Below are 18,930 nucleotides of genomic sequence, written 5' to 3'. Positions count from 1 at the left end.
CTCACGTTCAGCCAACTGTCAGAGAATACTCCAAGGTCCTTTTCCAACAGGCAGCTTTCCAGCCACTCTTCTCCAAGCTTGTAGCACTTCATGGGGTTTGTCCTGCTTATCTCTGTCCCCACTCTTTTTGTTACATCTCTGTGTGTTTTCTTACAATGCTATTGTCTGTTCAGCATAGGAACCTGGACAAGAAGTGAAATAAAACTTGGCCCTTTAGCTAGAAATAGAAGTATGTTCATGCTTGTACCATGATGCAGTTTGCAGCTGTTGGTGTCATCTGTAAATATATAAATGAATCATAGGAAAGACACTGAGTTGTGGGAAGAGTTTTCTAAGTATGCATTTGAGATCACTGCATTACTCCTAAATGGCAAAACCATGAGTGAATTATACATGTTGTCCGAGCAGGGCATTAACAGAGTTATATTACCACCCCATACTACAAGCAATCTGAACGTGCCACATATATTACAGTAGAAAAAGGGAGCTATTTTATAAATGTGTTTTAAACGAGTTTTTTGAAAAAATAAATTATAGAAACCATGTCTTTATCCTACACCTGTGAAGCCAGGTGCTTTATTTATTACAAGAACCTGAAAGAGGTATGTATTATACTAATAACACTTTAAAATGTCTAAAAAAGCTCTTTCTGTGAATTTGAAGCCCAAGCTTGTGAAATACCAAAATTATATGCAGGGACTATGTCCTCATCAGGAAAAAAAAACAATACAATTTCCCACAGCAAAGAAATTGTTCTTAAGCTTAATGATTAATACTGGTTTGAACAATAAAAATCTAAAAGTGATTCAGGATTGGTTCTGTCTTTTCTGTTCTTTCAGAGACATGTTAAAGTGCAACATTTTCTAAATAAAAGGAAGACCTTTTCTGAATGATGTAGTTTAACCCAGAAAGCAGCTAAGCACCACACAGCCATTCACTCACACACACACACACACCCAACACCACGACAAAACAAAAGGAAAAAAAAAAAAAGTAAAAGCTCGTGGGCACAGATACAGGCAGTTTAATAGGACAGAAAAGGAAGAGAAATAATAATGATGATGATGATGATAATAATAATAGAATATACAAAGCAAGTGATGCACAATGTAATTGCTCACCACCCACTGACCGATGCCCATCCCATCCCCAAGCAGTGGTTCCCCCCACCCCAGCCAGTTGCCCCATATTAATTGTTCAGCTTGATGCCATATGACATGGAATATCCCTTTGGCCAGTTTGGGTCAGCTGTCCTGGTTCTGTCCCCTCCCATCTTCTTGTGCACTCCCAGCCTCCTTGCAGGCAGGGTGGTGTGAGAAGTTAAAAAATCCGTGGCTTATTGTATGAATGGCTCTGCAACAATAAAACATCAGTGTGTTATCAACATTATTCTCATTCTCAATCTAAAACATAGCACCATACCTGCTACTAGAAGGAAAATTTTCTCTCTCCCAGCTGAAACCATGACACTGAATCACCAATAGTCTGTACATGTTGTAATATGTACCAATAATTTGTAAAGAAGCTTTTCTGCATTTCTGTGTGAGAATTCAACATGTGACTTTTATCATATAAGCAGTCCATTTTTTTGCTACACTCATGTGGTTATTTCCTGTGGTCTTTATACTCACATATACTTCTCTCATATCGTTGAGTTGCATACCACTATTCTGACTTTTTTTTTTTTCTTTTCAGGAATTTAAACACAAAAAGTATATACTCCCCAATGCAGCAGATGGTCCTTATTCATACCCCTCCAGCTCTGTAGTAATGATGTCACTGAACTGATGTTCAAGATTTGTTCTGAACATCTCTTTGTCAAGGGTAATTAGCCTCCTTCTCATCCATTCTTTGTATTTTAAATGGTTGTACTAAATGGTTTTTGGGTAATGTGGTTTCTGATGCACCATCAAGCGAAGAATAAAGCTACATTGCCTCAGTGAGAGTGTTTGACAAGTCTATGACTTAACCATTTCATATTGAACCTTGTCATTTTATTCCAGAAAATGCATAAAGACAGCATAGTTCACTGACTTAATCCCTTGAAACAATAACAGTAATATGTTTCAGTTTTGCAGCCACATGGCAGAGTAATAACAACCATTATGTGGTAGGTCACATTTGTTTGTAGGCTATCTCTTTTAGTTTAGAACTAGTTTTTGTCTTCCAGAGACTGCTTCAGTTCTTGCTGTCCTCAATGTGACAAGGTCCTTCAAGCAGCAAGCTGCAGAGGTAGCAGATTTTTTTTTCCCTGTTATTTCAGTGTTCCTAAAGGTCTCAACATCTCTTTCAGCAGGGAGAAGGCTGGAACAGACTGCTGGCTTTCTTATGCTAATTGTCAAACTTGACCAGTTGGCAACTTGATCAAAACAGACAAAAATGTGCTGAATATATACAAGAGTGTTCACCAGCAAGTTGCCATTATTAATAGTGCCCAGAATACTGACTAGCAGCATTGGAGTAGCACAAAGCTTCTGCCTTCTAGAGAGAGTTGAATAAAGATTTTATCCTTGTCCCTAAAAGCATTAGAGAAAAGTACTTATATACAAGCAGAGAGAGACAGCACAGCTTTGCTTAGTGCCATTTTTTATGATAAGAGAATCTATCAGTCTTTCTAGACTAACGATCCTCTTCACCTCACCATGCTATCAAAAGATAAGCAACCAATATTCCCAGGCTTTTGTGTATAGCCAAAGTCTCACAGAAGTCTCAAGAGATCTTTATGGATGACAGGATGAGAAGCTGTGGTCAAGTCATCTGTGTTTACATAAAGATTTTTACTCCATTCTTCAATACCTTCTTACATCTATTCAGCTGCAGAGATCATATTAAGCTAAATTTAATTTATAATTTAAGCTGCATTGACCAGTAGAAGATTTTTTCAGTAACTCCACTAGCAACTCTAATGCCTATTTTTCTGGAAAGATTTTTCCAGGAAGCAGAAAGAAGCAAGCTAGTCCAGCATTTATCACAGCATGAGAGGTGACCTTTTTGTTTGGAGAGTTCAATAATGCCAGCAAACTTGAACTCCCAAACTGTTATCTCCTTATTTAATCTCCTCTTGGGGTGCTGGCTGCTATAGGTTGGTAAGAATAACAACAGACCTCACAGCCTTGATCAGCAACAACTGTATAGCCTTCTAACTATACTGCAAGTAGATACAGGTTTGCTAGCTGACTCCTAAGGGGAGCAGTGGAATTTTATCAAAAGTTTCTGTAAAGTTAACATAAAAATAGCAGGACAAAGAATAGATATGCATCAGTGTTGTCCTATTTCATATCTGTTCTTAATAGAACCTCGACATCTTCACTAAAGAGAAGAAAATGCCACTGATTTTAGGACAACAGACTGTTTGAATGCTGTTGAAATGTGTGAAGTTTTCCTGGATCTACAGCTTGATGAAATATTTCCCAACTCTTCTACACACCGTTTATCATTCTTGACATGAAACTTTTCTTGTTTCCTCTTTGGCTGTAAGATAAGCTTTCTTCTTTACAGGTTTTTGTTTGTTTTTGTTTTTGTTTCTTTTTTGTTTTGTTTTTGTTTTTGTTTCTTTTTTGTTTGTTTTTGTTTAAGATATTTCTAATACATGCATACCAGTTAATACAGATTTGACAGACATCTCTTTCTATCAAAGTAATTTTAATGATGTCTTCTGACAAAGGCAAAGTCTCTTGTGAGACATCTCATGAACACCTACGAATCTTTCCTACTCTTATATAACACCTTTTGATTTGGTTTTGTATCTGAACTATGAGAGAAGTGAACTTGGTCTCCAGTCACTTCTATTTCTCAGGCATTTTTAAGTAATTTGAAATTTAGTCTTTTAGTGAGCTTGATTTGCTGTAAGATATGACAGTGGCGGTTTCTTACAAAAGACATTTCATTAGGCTCTGACTATACTGCTTATTTGGGTGGTTTGGCTATTTCTGATGTTGTCAATATCAACTTTTATATGTTGATGCAGTCAAAAAGGCGGCAGTGCTTGGAATGTGGATGTATACACATGCTGTCAGTTCGTGCAGTGTGTATTTGTGGTTTTCACCATAAACATTAGTTATAGTATGACAGGTGAATATTCTTTAAGAACATGTTGCTCTGTCCTGAAATTTTGAAGTTTTTCCAATATATTTATTATTGTCTCCCAGTGTGATGAGACTTTGTCACTTCAAGAATTCAAGGTAAATATAGTTGTAAAAACTGAAGCACTCTTTGATCATTATATTGTCGTGGACTGTTCATCGGTACTAAAAATGGAGTGACAACTACTTAAGCCTGTTCATCATACCTCCAAGTCAGCTTTGGTGTCCATTGGGGGGCAACCTATAGGAACCTATATAGGAACCAACCTATAGGAAACACCTATCACAAGGTCTGCTCAAGATAACAGGTTTTCATATTTTCTCACTTTCTAATCTGGTTAAAACAGAGTTGACTCCAAATTCTTCCAAGATGAGCTTTACCAAGGAGGCAAGCTTTGTCAGAATCTGCTGTCAGTATTGGAGCAGACAATACGAGAATATGAGAATCCAGAAATGTTCTGAGTTACTCAGGTCCAGCATCACTAAAAGAAGTGCTCAGAATTTTCCCTGTCTGTGTTTGAAGAAGGATGCAAATTCCCACGTGCACACAGTTTGGAGTTATCACTGCTCTGTGTCAATTGCCATTCAGTCAATGACGTGACGGGCAATTGGTGATGGTGTTATAAATATAATATGACATAAAACTGCTCAAAAGTATGCACAGTAAAAACTGAGTACTGGTTCTAGTCCCCCATATCACCTGTTCAGTTGCTGTAATTTAGTAGAAAATGATGACAAGAAGTCCACTTGAGTGTGGGCCACAGTATATATGGATCTTATAGCAATAATTATTTCCTCTCCAACTGTATACATACTGGGTTTTCCCAATGAGCAAGTCACTAGAGAGCTGGGAAAAAAATCAAATATAATAAACTGTAATGCTCTGGTTTTTAGGCATCTTTTCTGTAGCTTCATTGGCTTGTGTAAAACTATAGCTACTTATGCAGCTTGCTGTGCTTCACATCACGTCTGACAGTATTACAATGAAATACACACAAACCACTATCTAAAACTTCTGATCGTGGCTTTACTTCTTGGATGACAGTGATGAATACATGGGATATATTGAGTACTGTGTCTTAAAAGGGTCTCAAGAAAACACATTTGGTTTTCTCTATTAAAGACTGCTTCCACCGACAGAAGGAACTGCTGCCAGAACTGATTATCTGCAGGCTTGGAGGTAGAAGATAGAGAAGGAAAAATGCCCAGCATACAATATGTTAAGTAAATGTATTAAATGTTTGTGCTCAATGCAATACCTTGATTACTGAAACTGTAGGAAATAAATTATACAAGCAATCAGATCAAAAATACGATAATTCTGTAAGGAATATATCCAAAGTGTAGATTGGGTACCCAACAGGTAAGTCTGTTAACACTATTAAAACATCATTTCCTTTACAGTAATACAAATTGTAGAATCACAGAATGCTTTGAGTTGGAAGGGACCTTAAAGATCATCTAGTTCTAACCCCCTGCCATGGGCAGGAACACTTTTCTCTAGACCAGGTTGCTCAAAGGCTCATCCAACCTGGCCTGGAACAATTCCAGGGATAGGCCACAGCTTCTCTGGACAACCTGATCCAGTGCCTCATCACCCTCAGAGTAAAGAACTTCTTTCTAATGTCTAATCTAAATCTACCCTTTCTTAGTTTAAAGCCATTCCCCCTTGTCCTATCACTACACCCCCTGACAAAGTGTTCGTCTTCAGCTTTTCTGTAAGCCTCCTTTAGGTATTGGAAAGTCACTATAAGGTCTCCCCGGAGGCTTCTCTTCTCCAGGCTGAACAACTCCAGCTCCCTCAGCCTGTCTTCATAGGAGAAGTGCTCCAGTCCCTTGGTCATCTTCATGGATGAAGGCAGGTATAAAGGCTCCCAACAAACATGACCAATGCGGAATGTTCCACAAATAAGGGTAAATACAATGCACAAAATCAGCTACTTCCTGGGAAGTAAGGAATTTGGAAATCAAGTGTGGGAGCAGCAGACAGAAACAACAGGAGGAGTTGGAACAAACCTTAAAAAAGTAAGATTTGATTCTATGCATATTCTTTTGTCTTCTTCTCAAGAGATGCATGAGAGGAGCAGGACAGAAATCAAAATATGTCTTTGTTACACCCCCCTCCAGCTCCAACCAAACATTTAATAATGGCCCTAGTGAGGCTGGGTAGGTGCAAAGCAGTGGATTTTGGCTTGGAGTTAGAATCTGAGCCAAAGCTGAGGAGACTAAATCACTTCAAGAACTTTAAATTCACATTTGAAAATGTTTCATTTGCAATAAAAAGCTTTACCTGCCAAAATGAAAACCAGCTCTGTACTTGATTTAATACTCTCTCTCTCTCTCCCTCCATACAGGATGGAGGGGGAGCAAGACACAAACACACATGGTATAGAGGAAGAAAGCAATTATAATGCCTAATGTAGAAGGAAGAAAATTATGGGGAAATTATCTATAGCACTTCACTGATAATTACATTGCATAGATTATGAAAGAATCACTGAAAATATATATGTAAATTACCTAAATTTTAAGTTTTCCTCTGTTCTCTTTATTGTGAAACTTCAGTGAAATTTTGTGCATATAGGACTAAAATTAAAATAAAAGTCATTTTATTTTATTTTAAATGATTCATGATGCCTGGCAGATGCATAAATAGTTGGTTTGTGTATGTACAATTCTTTTGCAAAATATGCATGTGATGATGAGTTTATGTACTTGTGAGAGGGAATACAGTTTGGGAATAGTCTACAATTTGTAGCGATGAAGATAAAGCTCAATAATTGCAACTGGATTTTCACTTTTATTTCTTTGAGAGCCTATTCTATAAAACTTTTATATAAGTGGAAAGATAATTAAGCTATTCATATAGTTACTGGCAATGGCTTGGAAAATGTGTAATTTCACAATGTTTTGTATACATGCATAATTATTTCCTATTGTCTGCTTAGATATTATAGTTTTGAAAAGTTCCAATAAAGCTATTTATCTAATCTACTTTTCAAGTCAAATATGCAGAAGAATAGTATTTTCCCCTTTCCTATATCCATTTTATTTTATTTTTGCACAGCAATATTAGTGTAGTTATTTCACAGGAAGCATGCCACTTACGGAAAATCATTTGGGTACCTGGCAGAAACAAAAGAAGAATGAATTAAAGTTCAGGTTTTCCAGTATAATCTGAGAAGAAGATGGTTATAAAGGATGTCCAGGTAAAAACCTTTTGAATTCCGAGTTTGATTCAGATACACTGATATAAATCAGGAACAACTCACTCTAAAACAAAGACAATTACTTAAGAAGAAAACTCATGAGATTTGACTAGAAGTTTGAAATTTTGTTCTTGCTTTTTAAGCAAAATGTCTGACTAGCTAGCAATTCCACACTTTATTTTTTCCTGTTCTACATTTTTTTATTTTACTTTTTTTTAGCCCTATATTGCTACTTCATTATATATATGCAATTGTTATGTTATTTGGGTTAAATATTTTCTTTAAGTTTAGTCAGACCTTGATTCCTGACCAACACCTCTATATGTAACTGTTGACAGAATAGTATTTCTTACTAAACACTACAGTAATATATATGCTCCAAGTTAATTTCCCCACTGGTATGAAAAATTATATTAGAGTCAAACTTCTACCTGTCATAAGGATATAGTTGGTAATTGATTAGTTCTTTTTATTGGCTGGGTATCTCCATGTCTTGGAACAAAAGTTTTCACCTGTTCATGGAGACAGGAGACAGGGTGGACACCAGTCCACATACAGAGGAAGCTATTTCACATTAGTTCCCTGTCTCATTCTTTCCTTCCCATATTTCTTCCCTGTTCCTCATCTGGGGATTACAGTTTGACTGCAAAGGTAGAAACAAAGGTAGAAACAGCTCTTGCAAGCTTTCAGACTCTTGGAGGAAGGTATTTCTTTCACTACATAATTTTACCTTTTTCAAGGTAGTCTCTATTCATTTTGACAGAATTTCAACAGCCTTGGTACAGCCATTGCAAAATGGAAAAGCAGGTTCTTACCAGATACTGTTACACAAAACCAAACAATGAAGATTCCCCAGGTTCCCTCTGATCTTGTTTTGGGTAGGCTGGAGCAGTGGACTTGCACTATTACTCTTGCATGATAAAGCACCCTGGAAGGTAATTGTGTAGATGATATAATATAGATGAAATAATATGCTCTTGCATGATTTCTTCTGTTTCTGTTCCCTCACTATACAGAAGTTGTCTGGGACCAAGTCAGAATATTCATTTTTATTTAAAGCTTCTCTCTAGCACTTTCTGATTTCTTTCTTAAATCACTAAGTTTTACAACTCAGAGAATATTCCTGACATGCTTTGAGTCTGGTTCCTGCCCTTTTGGAATGAAAAGAAAAATATTTTCTTTTAAATTATCATGTTACCTTTAAATGGTCAAATGATTAAAATCCCTTATTAAGCAATTTACTGTTTAGTTATCACCCCAGAGAGTCAGATTTTATCAATAGCTTGTTTTGGATGACAGCCATCTTTCAATTCAAGGATTTTGATTTAGCAGAAGAGAATTTAAACTACCACAGTGTTATATGCAAGAATTTCCCTAGTCATTTCCTTGAGGTTTTATCTCAGCATGGAGACAAATGTAGCAAGGATGGCAATTGCATCCCATCTACAAAATTCATTTTGCCGACAGGACATAGGTACTGGCACAGAATCCTTAACACAGAACATAATGAACAAACTGTAACACAGACGCAATCTATAAATGTGTGTGTTAATAAATCATCAAAGGTATACTTCTCCCCATTTTAAAGGGAAACTTTTGAAGACTCATCTAACATTTGGTTTTGCATTGAATTTGCGTGGTGACATGGAATACAGATAAACTCAGAGAAGAGGAATGAAGATGATCTAAAAACTGTGCTAGACTTGTTAAATGGGAGAAGTATCAACAACGGTTACAAAAATGTAATGAAAATCCAAGTCATGTTTTCTGTCTGTTAGATGATGGAGCTCTATACATATATATACAGAGCTATATATATATATATATGTATATATATATATATATATATAACTGAAATTCTACCAGTATTCAACAAAAATGTATATGTCACATGTCATGGAGACAGACCTTTTATCCAGGACAAGTTAAACCGCTTTCTATAGACATAATGAAGTTTTTATGATCTGATACCTCATGGCATAGACTCGAACCATTCATACATAGTGTAAGCAATATGCTACTACTATATGGTAAGGGACAGCATGATGTACGTATTTCAGGTAATAAGATGTAGGGATATTGCAGAGCCTTTAGAAAGGGACAACTAGGAATGGGATGTCAAAAGCATACAGATAACATAAGGACAGCCTCATGTTCTGAGGAAAACATGAATAAAAACACAGCACAGAGCTAGAAAACATTTTCCAGCATCTAATATGGAAGAGATATAGATTCAGAGATTATTAGGTTGAAGAGATGACCTGCTCATCATTCAAGTCACTCGAGAGACTAAGCACCTTTAAGTATTAGCATAAGCATATCATTATTTTGATCTATACAAAGGCCAAAAATACTCTATCAAAATGATCAGACAATTGCAGTATTGGGAGGTGAATAAGAGTTAAAAGCCATAAAACTGTAACTGCTGAAGTATCAGTAGAAAAATAGAAGGCTTGGAAATCATGCTCCAATCAGCATCTAGCAGTATGAAATGATCTAATGTTGTTATCTCTATCAAGAAATAAGTGTAGCAGAGAAACACTTTTAAAACCACAAACTGTCAAAAGATTTTCTTAATCAACCTGGTATCTCTTGAACGTGGGCCTGTAAACATATCTTGAACCACAGACCACCTCCAGTATTTATGTTTGAAAAGCAAGTGCAAAGTCATGGTATAGACAGATTTTAGGGCTGTGAACTGCCAGTGTCATTTGTTGTTCCTGACAAAATTGCTCATAACCGGAGTGGCTGAGTCTGAGCACCCTTTATTCTCTTTTCATATGCAAGATTGCATTGCATTCATGAGACAATTATGTGCTATAATTTTCTGAAGACATGTGGAGTATTCATACTCTTTGTGAAATGATGAGCTTATATCCTGCTTATATCATAACAGAAAAGAGAAGGTGAGGACAAAATGCCACCTTGAAGCTCTGTCTCCATGCTGTACTGTACTCAATACTCCTCCAGGCTAGCAATGACATTGTGCTTAGTCTGTCTCAGAATTGCACTCCTGTTTTGGAATGATGGTACTAATAGTTCAAGATTCAAATTCTGAGGTGGTGTAAATTGCCTAAGATAATTTCCTTCACATTTACTTTAGAACTAAGTGTCTTTATACTGACTTAGAATCTGTTCCCAAGTTTTCTAGCTCTTGATGCATGATCCAAACTAATGTTCTGCCATTCTTATCATATCTGCTATGAAAGTACATTAAGACACCCATGTTTAATGAAGTTTCTTAACTACATAGCATTATGTCTACCTAAATCTGTAGGTTACATTGGCTTCCGTATTTTTAAAAATACTCTGTCTGTGTAGTCACATTATACGAGCTCAGACACTCTAAACATTCTATCTACAGTTTAATCTGAAGATGACAGAAGGAAGTACTGTCTTCTGCTCCAGAATGTGATTTCCATCTTGACTCCTGAGACCAAATTCATTGCATTTAAGACTGTTGGTTAAGTCAGCAATGAAGTAGCAGTTTCTAAAGCTGAGTGATTTTGTCCCCTGACATCTGTTCTTTTAAGATAACATCTCCTTCCTGTTGGCAGTGCTCATAAGGAAGCCTCCAGTGTTTACATGGGCATGCTTATGGTGCAGCTGCTTTACTAAGTTTCTAAAGTATGTATCAAAATTCAAAGTGAATTTGAAAGTGAAGGAGACGGTCAAACACGTAGAAAATTTTCCTTCAAGTCTGCTGTTTAAATTCAGAATAAATAGATATATTTTGAATGGAAACACTAGCAATGCTACTTGAATTTTATCACTGCAAAAAAGTCACTTTTTTTTTTTCTTTCCCTGCCCTCCTGTTAGCTGATCTATGAAAGTAGTTCTTGCTCAGTCGTTTTCTTTTTACTAAAATCACTATTTCCCCTCAGATGCCCAATGCTTCATAAAGCAAAAGACTGCATAAAAGAATGATTAAACACTCTTATAACTTGAGAAGAATGAGAGTTAAGCAACAGTTAAGCAGTTAAAGATTTAAGTGTGCTTCAACAGCTTGTACAGTAAGTGGAACGGTTCTGTCTTCTCATCAGCATTGTATAGAAGGTTCATAACTTTATTAAAGCTCCAACTAATAAGAATCTGTTTTCAGAATTTAAAATATTATTATAAATAACAACGATAATTTACATTCATAAATAACTTTTGCTGTTTTAGAAAATGCTGAATATTTGTTCACAGAAGCCATTTAGCCCCAGTTCACCATTTCTAGCTATTAAAAGGTGATTCTTGGGGCTCTGGCAGATCTTTACAGTCTTATACAGTTTTCTGTCTTCCCATGACTGTGGTATATGGCCATGGACATTCCTATTGATTGAGAAAAGATCTTCAGCTGAACTAGTTCATTTGGATTCAGTGTGGCAATAGGTAAACATAATCTGTGTAAACCATTGATTAAGAAGATCAAAGAGAATGGAAATGAATCCAAAAGAGAGCTTTGCTGACAAAATCTACAGCAATGTGATCAAAAAGGAAGAAATATGAGTAAAGGAAGAAAAGAGGAATGCCTGAAGCTTCATTTATAGCTAGGTGGCTCTTTATGCCACTTTATCTGGATTTTTTTCTCCTCTTCTAGTATTGGAAACCCTCAGCCTAATTTTTCTTGCAACTGGCATATGTTATGTCTATTTTATCTATGCATTGACATTTTGTTTGGAAAAAGTTAGCTCCACTGTTCTGTCTTCTGACAACTGAAAGCAAACTGTGGTAGACCACAGACAGTTAAATTCTGACACAGTGTCAGACTGTAATGAACTGTAATGCTTCCTAGTTTTTGTTGTTGTTTTTGCCTGCTTTCTTTTCAGTATAGTGAATAGTGTCCCAGTTTATGTCTGTGATAACTATAGAGATGAAAAGTAGGTGAGGAATATATACACTACTCATTCCTGATCTGAAAGGAAGGTTTATGAATGGCCCAAATAAAGGTAACTTTTTCTCTCCAGTAAAAACAATCAACCTATACATAACTTACCATTCAACTATGTGCTGTCTAGATGGCCATAATTCTGTCTGTAGAATGTAGCTGTTTATATTTCCTTTCCTTTCCTTTCCACATAGTTGTAGATTTATGATTTGTCTTGTTGTAGTCTCAAAGATGTAATCAAATATATTTAACACAAATAAAAAAGTCAGCTAATGTTGTCTTTAATATTTACTGACTATGTCAGTCTTTAATGCTAGAGAGCACACGATTTTTGTAGGACAAGCTATTGCATATTTGTTTCTGGTTCCTAAGCCCTGCCCTCAGCAACGCATTTTTCCTCACAAGAAACTAAAAGCTTACAAAATATGTGAGAGCTTCTATTTATATATATACAGTGTTTAAATATTAGCAGCACTAAATATTATTAAACAGTGACATTCTGTCTTTACTAAAGAAAATGTAGAAGATCTATACCTAATGTATTACACACTCCTGTCCTCATGCCTACAGATACACTAGCTGAGATTATACAAGTATCCAGCTAAAACATGATCTAGAGACAAAAATCGTTGTATTTATCTGTATAATCATTGGTGAAAAAATATATATATAAAAAAATAAAAATTTTTCAGGTCTTAGATTTTAATTGCTATTTAAACATTATGACCAATGGGAAGTGTTGTTAAAATGGTCTTTTAATGGGTTCAGTATCTGAGTTATCCTTTTTGAATGGAATAAATAGGTTGATGGCATTTGTCTTCCCAAGAAACAATTAGTGTGATGAGCCCTGCTTTCCTGGGAGTGTCTGAGCACCTGCCTATTGACAGGAAGCGGTGAAATAATTCCTTGGTGTGCTTTGTTTGTTCACACAGCTTTTGCTTTACCTAATAAAATGGCCTCATCTCAGCCCATGAGTTCTCTCACTTTTAACTTTCTGATTCCATCCCCCTTCCTACCTGGTGAGAGTGAGCGATCTGCATGCCAGAGTTAAACCACAACACAAAACAGCAACTCTGAATGGAAAAAAGCGTAAAACAAATCCTTTAGAACTTGTAAAATTAGGCATAGAATTAATTAAAAGAAAACTAAAAATATGGAATACAGAATCTGTCATGCTCCACAAATAAGATTGCTTCTGCCATCTTTAATATGACTTTTATACATGCATTCCATACAGAATTGTATGGTGAGCTGTAAAAGTGAGAAAGCTTCCTGTCTCAGTGCACAGAAGAGATGATGCTTCTTAACAGCCCTTGACTATATTGTTTTGTTCTTAGTGTTCAAAATGAATGATGCTTTTATTCTGCATGATTATTCAGCACACTCAGAAGACAGGATTATTTATTTTCTACAATATGTAAATACTTTGCAGAAATTAATTTTCCTTTACAACACACTCATTATTCAGAGTAATTGAGGGACAGACCAATTTCAAATGCTACCTGGCATACATGTGATGTCATTTTTCCCTTTTTTGAGTATACTTATTAGCAGGTATTTTCAAAAGGCAGATCAGGCTAATTTTATTAGCATGAAAAAGGAACAAGTAAAACCTAAAAACAACAAGTATATAGTTAGGGACCCTCCCTCAGAAGTTTTGGTTTAAAAACTGGATCATTTGCCTAGCTTGACATAGGCACTCTCTGTTAGAAACAGGAATTCCCTTGCTGTTTTGAAAACTTTTATTTTTATTAATGTTATCATATACTGTTTTTCATATCTGTAATAAGCAAGATCCAAGTTCAATAACAGCAGCCTGATTTATTGCATAGTTTCATTCCTTAAGTGTGCTATCCCCAAAAATATTTGCAAATGTTAACTACTTTGTCCACTGTCCCTCTTAAGAAAACTTCATCAATTTATTTCCTCTCTACATTACCAAATGTAATGAGGATCTTCTGCCTGACAGCCTTCCCCACCCTATCACTTCTGTCATTGATACTTCTCTGCTAGCCCCTTGGAGTATCAGATTATGTGAGTAGTTCTGGAAAGGTTTGCAAGGAAAAGCAGTAGAACATCTACATATAATTGGAAAAAGCAGATAAACTTTTAAGAATACAAGTCCTTCCTAAAGCCTGAAATAAGAGTAGCAAGCTGCAAAATATCTATAAATCAAGAGCAATTTATTTATGGTTACATATGTCAGTTTATTAGATGACTTCAGAGGAAAACAGTTGGTAGTTGTAGAGCTGAAGACGCAAAGAAAGATTGGTAAAATCCCTAGTCACTATAGAACAGGAAGATATTTATATTTTGTGTTTGTCTCGTGAGACAGAATTCTCTTACTGCACTCGCCTCAAGGAAGGTCAATGGGCATTGATAGGACAGTGTGGCTGTCTATGATCTAGAACCAGTTTAACCCCTGTGCTAGCACTCCTGGTACTTCAGAGGGAAACCTTAACTTTATGTTATGTAGACATATCCTTAGCCCAGATGATTGTATGACCCTTATATCTATTAAGGATGGAGTGAAAGTTTGATTTTATTCTATTCTGTGATTTCTACTAACTTCAAATTTTCTCATAAAGCAGAAAAGTTCAAACTCATTTCAACAATGGGATTTTTAAACACTGCTTTTAGGTCTTAAAGCTTTCGAAATCCAAAAGCTGTATCTGAGAAAACAGATTCTGTTCTTAGTAACATGTGCAGGGCCAAAATAGCCCAGATGATATTTCCAAAGTATTCTGAATTCACAGCAGAAGCTAACAGTATTGCACCACCCTTTTTCATATAGGTCATGAGGGTTTTTCCATTACAATTCAGCTCATATCTTTGTTCACGTTCCAAGATCTCTACAAAAGCTGTGCAATTTAGGATCATTCATAAAACTATGCAGTGTCCACAACACTGTGTTATTGTTTGATTTTTCTTTTCTTGGCTTCCAGAAATGTCCCTCACAGATCTACGGATTTGGGGGTTTGGGAAATTTGCTTTTGAATTCTTTTTGAATTTTTTTTTCTTTTTTTCTTACCACAAGGTTAAACGCCCAACTTTGAAATTTTGTCACCAAGTGTGAACAATTGCAGGTTACAGCCAGCTACTCTTTCTAATTGTTTTGTCATTTATTTCTCTACCACTACTAATGCTATCATTACTTATATTATTGTCTACTCCTATTCAAATTGAAACAAACAATCAAAAACATAACAATATGGTTTGTATTTCTTATTATATATGCTTGTCTCCAACAATTAATTCAGTGGGTCTTTTGAGGCATCAAGACTGAACAGACTACAATAGAGAACTATAGCTTTTATTAAAGCTTTCTAACTTCTCTGGTAATATAGATTTCAGTCACTAATTTGAAAACGAACAGCAACGCATACCTTTGCTTTCTTCTTCTAGGCACAGAGACACAAAACACATAAGGCAACAGAGAATGAGTTTTGTGTCTCAATACTGTTACAGATTTCTGAAGCAACATGCAATCCCTATAAACATGCCTTTTATAGCTTTTCATGAGTTCAGTGTAGGTTTTGTGTCATTCTGAAAAGAACAAGTGTGGGCAGGTGCTGTGCACTTTTCTCTCCATGGCTCTGCAGATGCTTAAAAGTTTTCCTTTAATGGAACTGCACGACAGTACATGGTAGTGCTGTGAACACCTGGCAATTAATTAAAGCCATGAGGTTCTGTTCTTGACATAAACCAGTCTCATACTAAGCCCCACAGAACTGAAAGCCCACATGCTGTATTATTGCCTGTGTAGTCTCTTCCATGGATAGTTTAGTGCAGTCATAGCCATTCAGACAGACTGATGTTTTCTACTCAGTGAATTATGGGAGAACTCACCCTCATCTTATGTTTTTTCATGTTTGTCTATTCGTTCAAGAAGGCCATGAACCTTGACCAGAGGTCTCTTGCCTCAGTTTCTAGGCAGATTTTGGACTCATTACTAGCAGATATAACTCAAATTCTTCACATTCCATTCCATACCACTGACAACTAAAGTCTCTACGTAACAGTTAGTGACGAATCAAACTACAATTTTACATTGTAAAAGGCACTGGTTATCTTAATACCTACTTCCATTACTGACAGTAATGTTTCACCTAATGCACTTTGATGGCAAAATCACCATTACAAAGCCTGTTAATACATTAACTGAACTTGGTTTTATGATCAATACAGATTAATTATTAGCTCATTTAGGGAAAAGAGCTGAACATTCTAAAAAGCGTATACAGCAAAATAATATTATTTTTTTATTTTACTAATCCATACATTTTGTAACTTGCGTACATAAAATGAATAGCCTCTTTCAAAAGAAGTACTTAGGGCAGAAACAACGGTGACATAGTCCACCACTAAGGTTTTTTTTTTTAATAATAACCTTCATTACTCCTTGCAATGTGAATATTAGTTGTGAAAATTAAATTATACTTTACAAAATACACAGATAAATTGTTCTTTGTGATCCATTATGTTTAAAAAATATATTTTGTTGATATTATTATTGTGTTGGTTTCCTTACATAGTAATACACTATACTGTCATTACCTTTGTTTGCTTCTGTCAATAGTGAGTTAACATTACACTTCTCGTAATGTTGTAAAAGACAAAAATATTGCAGTATGAATCTGATACTCTTTCAAACAAAGGTTCTGGAGCAATTTTTTTTTTTTTTTTTTTATCTTCATAGAATTATGGGTATCCACCTACTCATGTCATAATTATAATTTGAAGATATTTTGGTACAAAATGTTACACCCCCAAAAAAGTTCTACTGTCCAAATCCAGAAATCTAAGAAGTATTTAAGAAAATAATTTTTAAAAAACTTAAGATATGTGCTCAGCCTTTTAGGTGCTTTTCTTATCTTAATTTATGACTAACTGAAAGGCAGCAAAAACTACCCAAAAGTTGCTGACTAGTCTGAAGTCCTGAACAATTTTTTTTGTCAGATGGATTTACTATGCCTCAGTCAGGCTCACCACTGACTCTGTGAAATGTTGCAGGTCTGCTGATCACCATTTCCCAGGTGACCAATCTGCTATTTATCCGTATCAGAAACCATTTTTGCTCTTACCACTCTGATTTTAATGTGGACTGTATATCGTCAGGCAATGACAAGAACGGAGGAATTGATTTCATCTGGCATAATAAGCTTATTTTTGTTTCCAACCATGTCTTTGTAGTGGAGGTGATATTATAAGCTGTCTGTCACTTACTTGGAGATGCATACACAGAAGAAACAACTCCCAGCAGCTTCAGCGAGTAAGATGTGTCCTCAAGCAAAACTCATGAAAACATTTCATTCAAACTTTGGAACAAACAAAACTTTTAATAGGAGAAATGATCTGTTCCTACCCCAGAAGCTTTTAATAATGGTTCTTCTCACAGATGAGGTACTCAGATAAATCGGCACACGCTGACCTGGAATCAAGGACAATGGTGTAATCTGTCTGCTAAAAGCAAAGTTGACTGCAGGGAGGCTTCAATGTCAATGGGAAAAAGAAATGGAAGTTAAACAAGCACCACTAGATTTTGTGCTTTTTTCCCCCAATGCTCTGTTTGTTTAACCAGCAGGGTGGCACCAGGTGGTTGTTAACATTCTTCTACAAAGCTTTCGCAGAGATTGATGTTTGCAGCAACAGCTGAGTTCATTTACAGTGTTATTTTCTGAAAGCTTCCCTGAATGGATTCCCAAAGACAGTAATTTACTGTCTATCTTCTCCTCTTTTATTATATTTCTCCACCAAAGGAGCATATTCTTATTTGATGACTTGAGTATCCTTGCTCAAAGGTGTTTATACATTCTCAAACTCCTGTTATCACTACAGAAAGAAGAAAGAGTTATAACTGACGTGCCTTTAAATAATTGCTGTTGTCTTGCTGTCCTGTAAATGTTGCAGTATGGCAATGTCTTACTATTATTGGAAGGTGTGAACAAACAAAGAAATGACAGCAGCTTCTGAAAGAGTTACCCCTGTATTCACTACCATCGTCTTTCCCATTTAATGTACATCAGCCTGAAGATTTATACTGGCTAGGGTTTAAAACGCAGAAGAATTAAAAAGCAAGAAATATTTCATAATAACTTTAAAATTGGTTGCTTTGGAATAGCATGAACTAGCCAGCCTTTAGAAGAATTGTTGACCTTCGGACTAGCTGTGAGGTGAGCACCCAATCCTTCATTCAGTTTGCAGACAGATAAAACTGACATAGTTGAACGGAGCTTACTAAATGTCACCCTTGTAACATTCATGCTTTATATGCTTAAACTGTGGAGAAGAACATTCTATAAAACCATTATTTGTAACAATTTACACATTTCATGTGATGGCGATCAGGATGGTAAAAATGATAATTTTTATTATAATAATAATAAAAATAAAAAAAATAAAAAATAATATAAATAATAAAAATAATTTATTTGTTAGTTAGACCAGCAAATCAGCATCTGGAAATACAGGTAATTGACATGAAACAGCTTCTAGGTCCCCAAGGGTCTCATATGAAAGCAAACAGGTATTCTCTGAGGAACTGAAACAAAGATCGTTGAAATCACTAAGATTTCTTCTATTAACAGTATTAGGTTTTGCATCAGGGTTTTGAAAAGCTCTCCAGTTTAGCAGTAATCCCATCATCCCATCCCATATCTAAGGTGCAAATGTACTTCCCAAGAGATTATAAGTACTAATTTCAGCCACCAGAATGTTATATCTTCTTAACATCTTTATGTATTTTAAATTCACTCACTTATTAAAA

The 18,930-nt window shown here is 35.7% G+C and overlaps 1 long non-coding RNA gene across 1 annotated transcript in view; it reads right to left on the bottom strand.

Annotated features, from left to right (window-relative positions):
• Positions 1-298: 298 nt before the first annotated feature.
• LOC310900989 overlaps positions 299-18,930 on the bottom strand; it is a 26,025-nt gene continuing 7,393 nt past the window's right edge. The window contains exons 2-3 of the long non-coding RNA XR_014585502.1: positions 17,391-17,996; positions 299-1,353 (exon numbers count right to left, since the gene is read on the bottom strand). This is a non-coding gene — a long non-coding RNA (uncharacterized lncRNA). The remainder of the gene's footprint in view (positions 1,354-17,390; positions 17,997-18,930) is intronic.

Source organism: Anser anser (assembly GCF_964211835.1).
Source record: "Anser anser genome assembly, chromosome: 5".
NCBI classification, from domain to species: Eukaryota; Metazoa; Chordata; class Aves; order Anseriformes; family Anatidae; genus Anser; species Anser anser.
The sequence above is the reverse complement of the archived record's forward strand: the minus strand, read 5'-3'. Positions and strand labels throughout refer to the sequence as shown.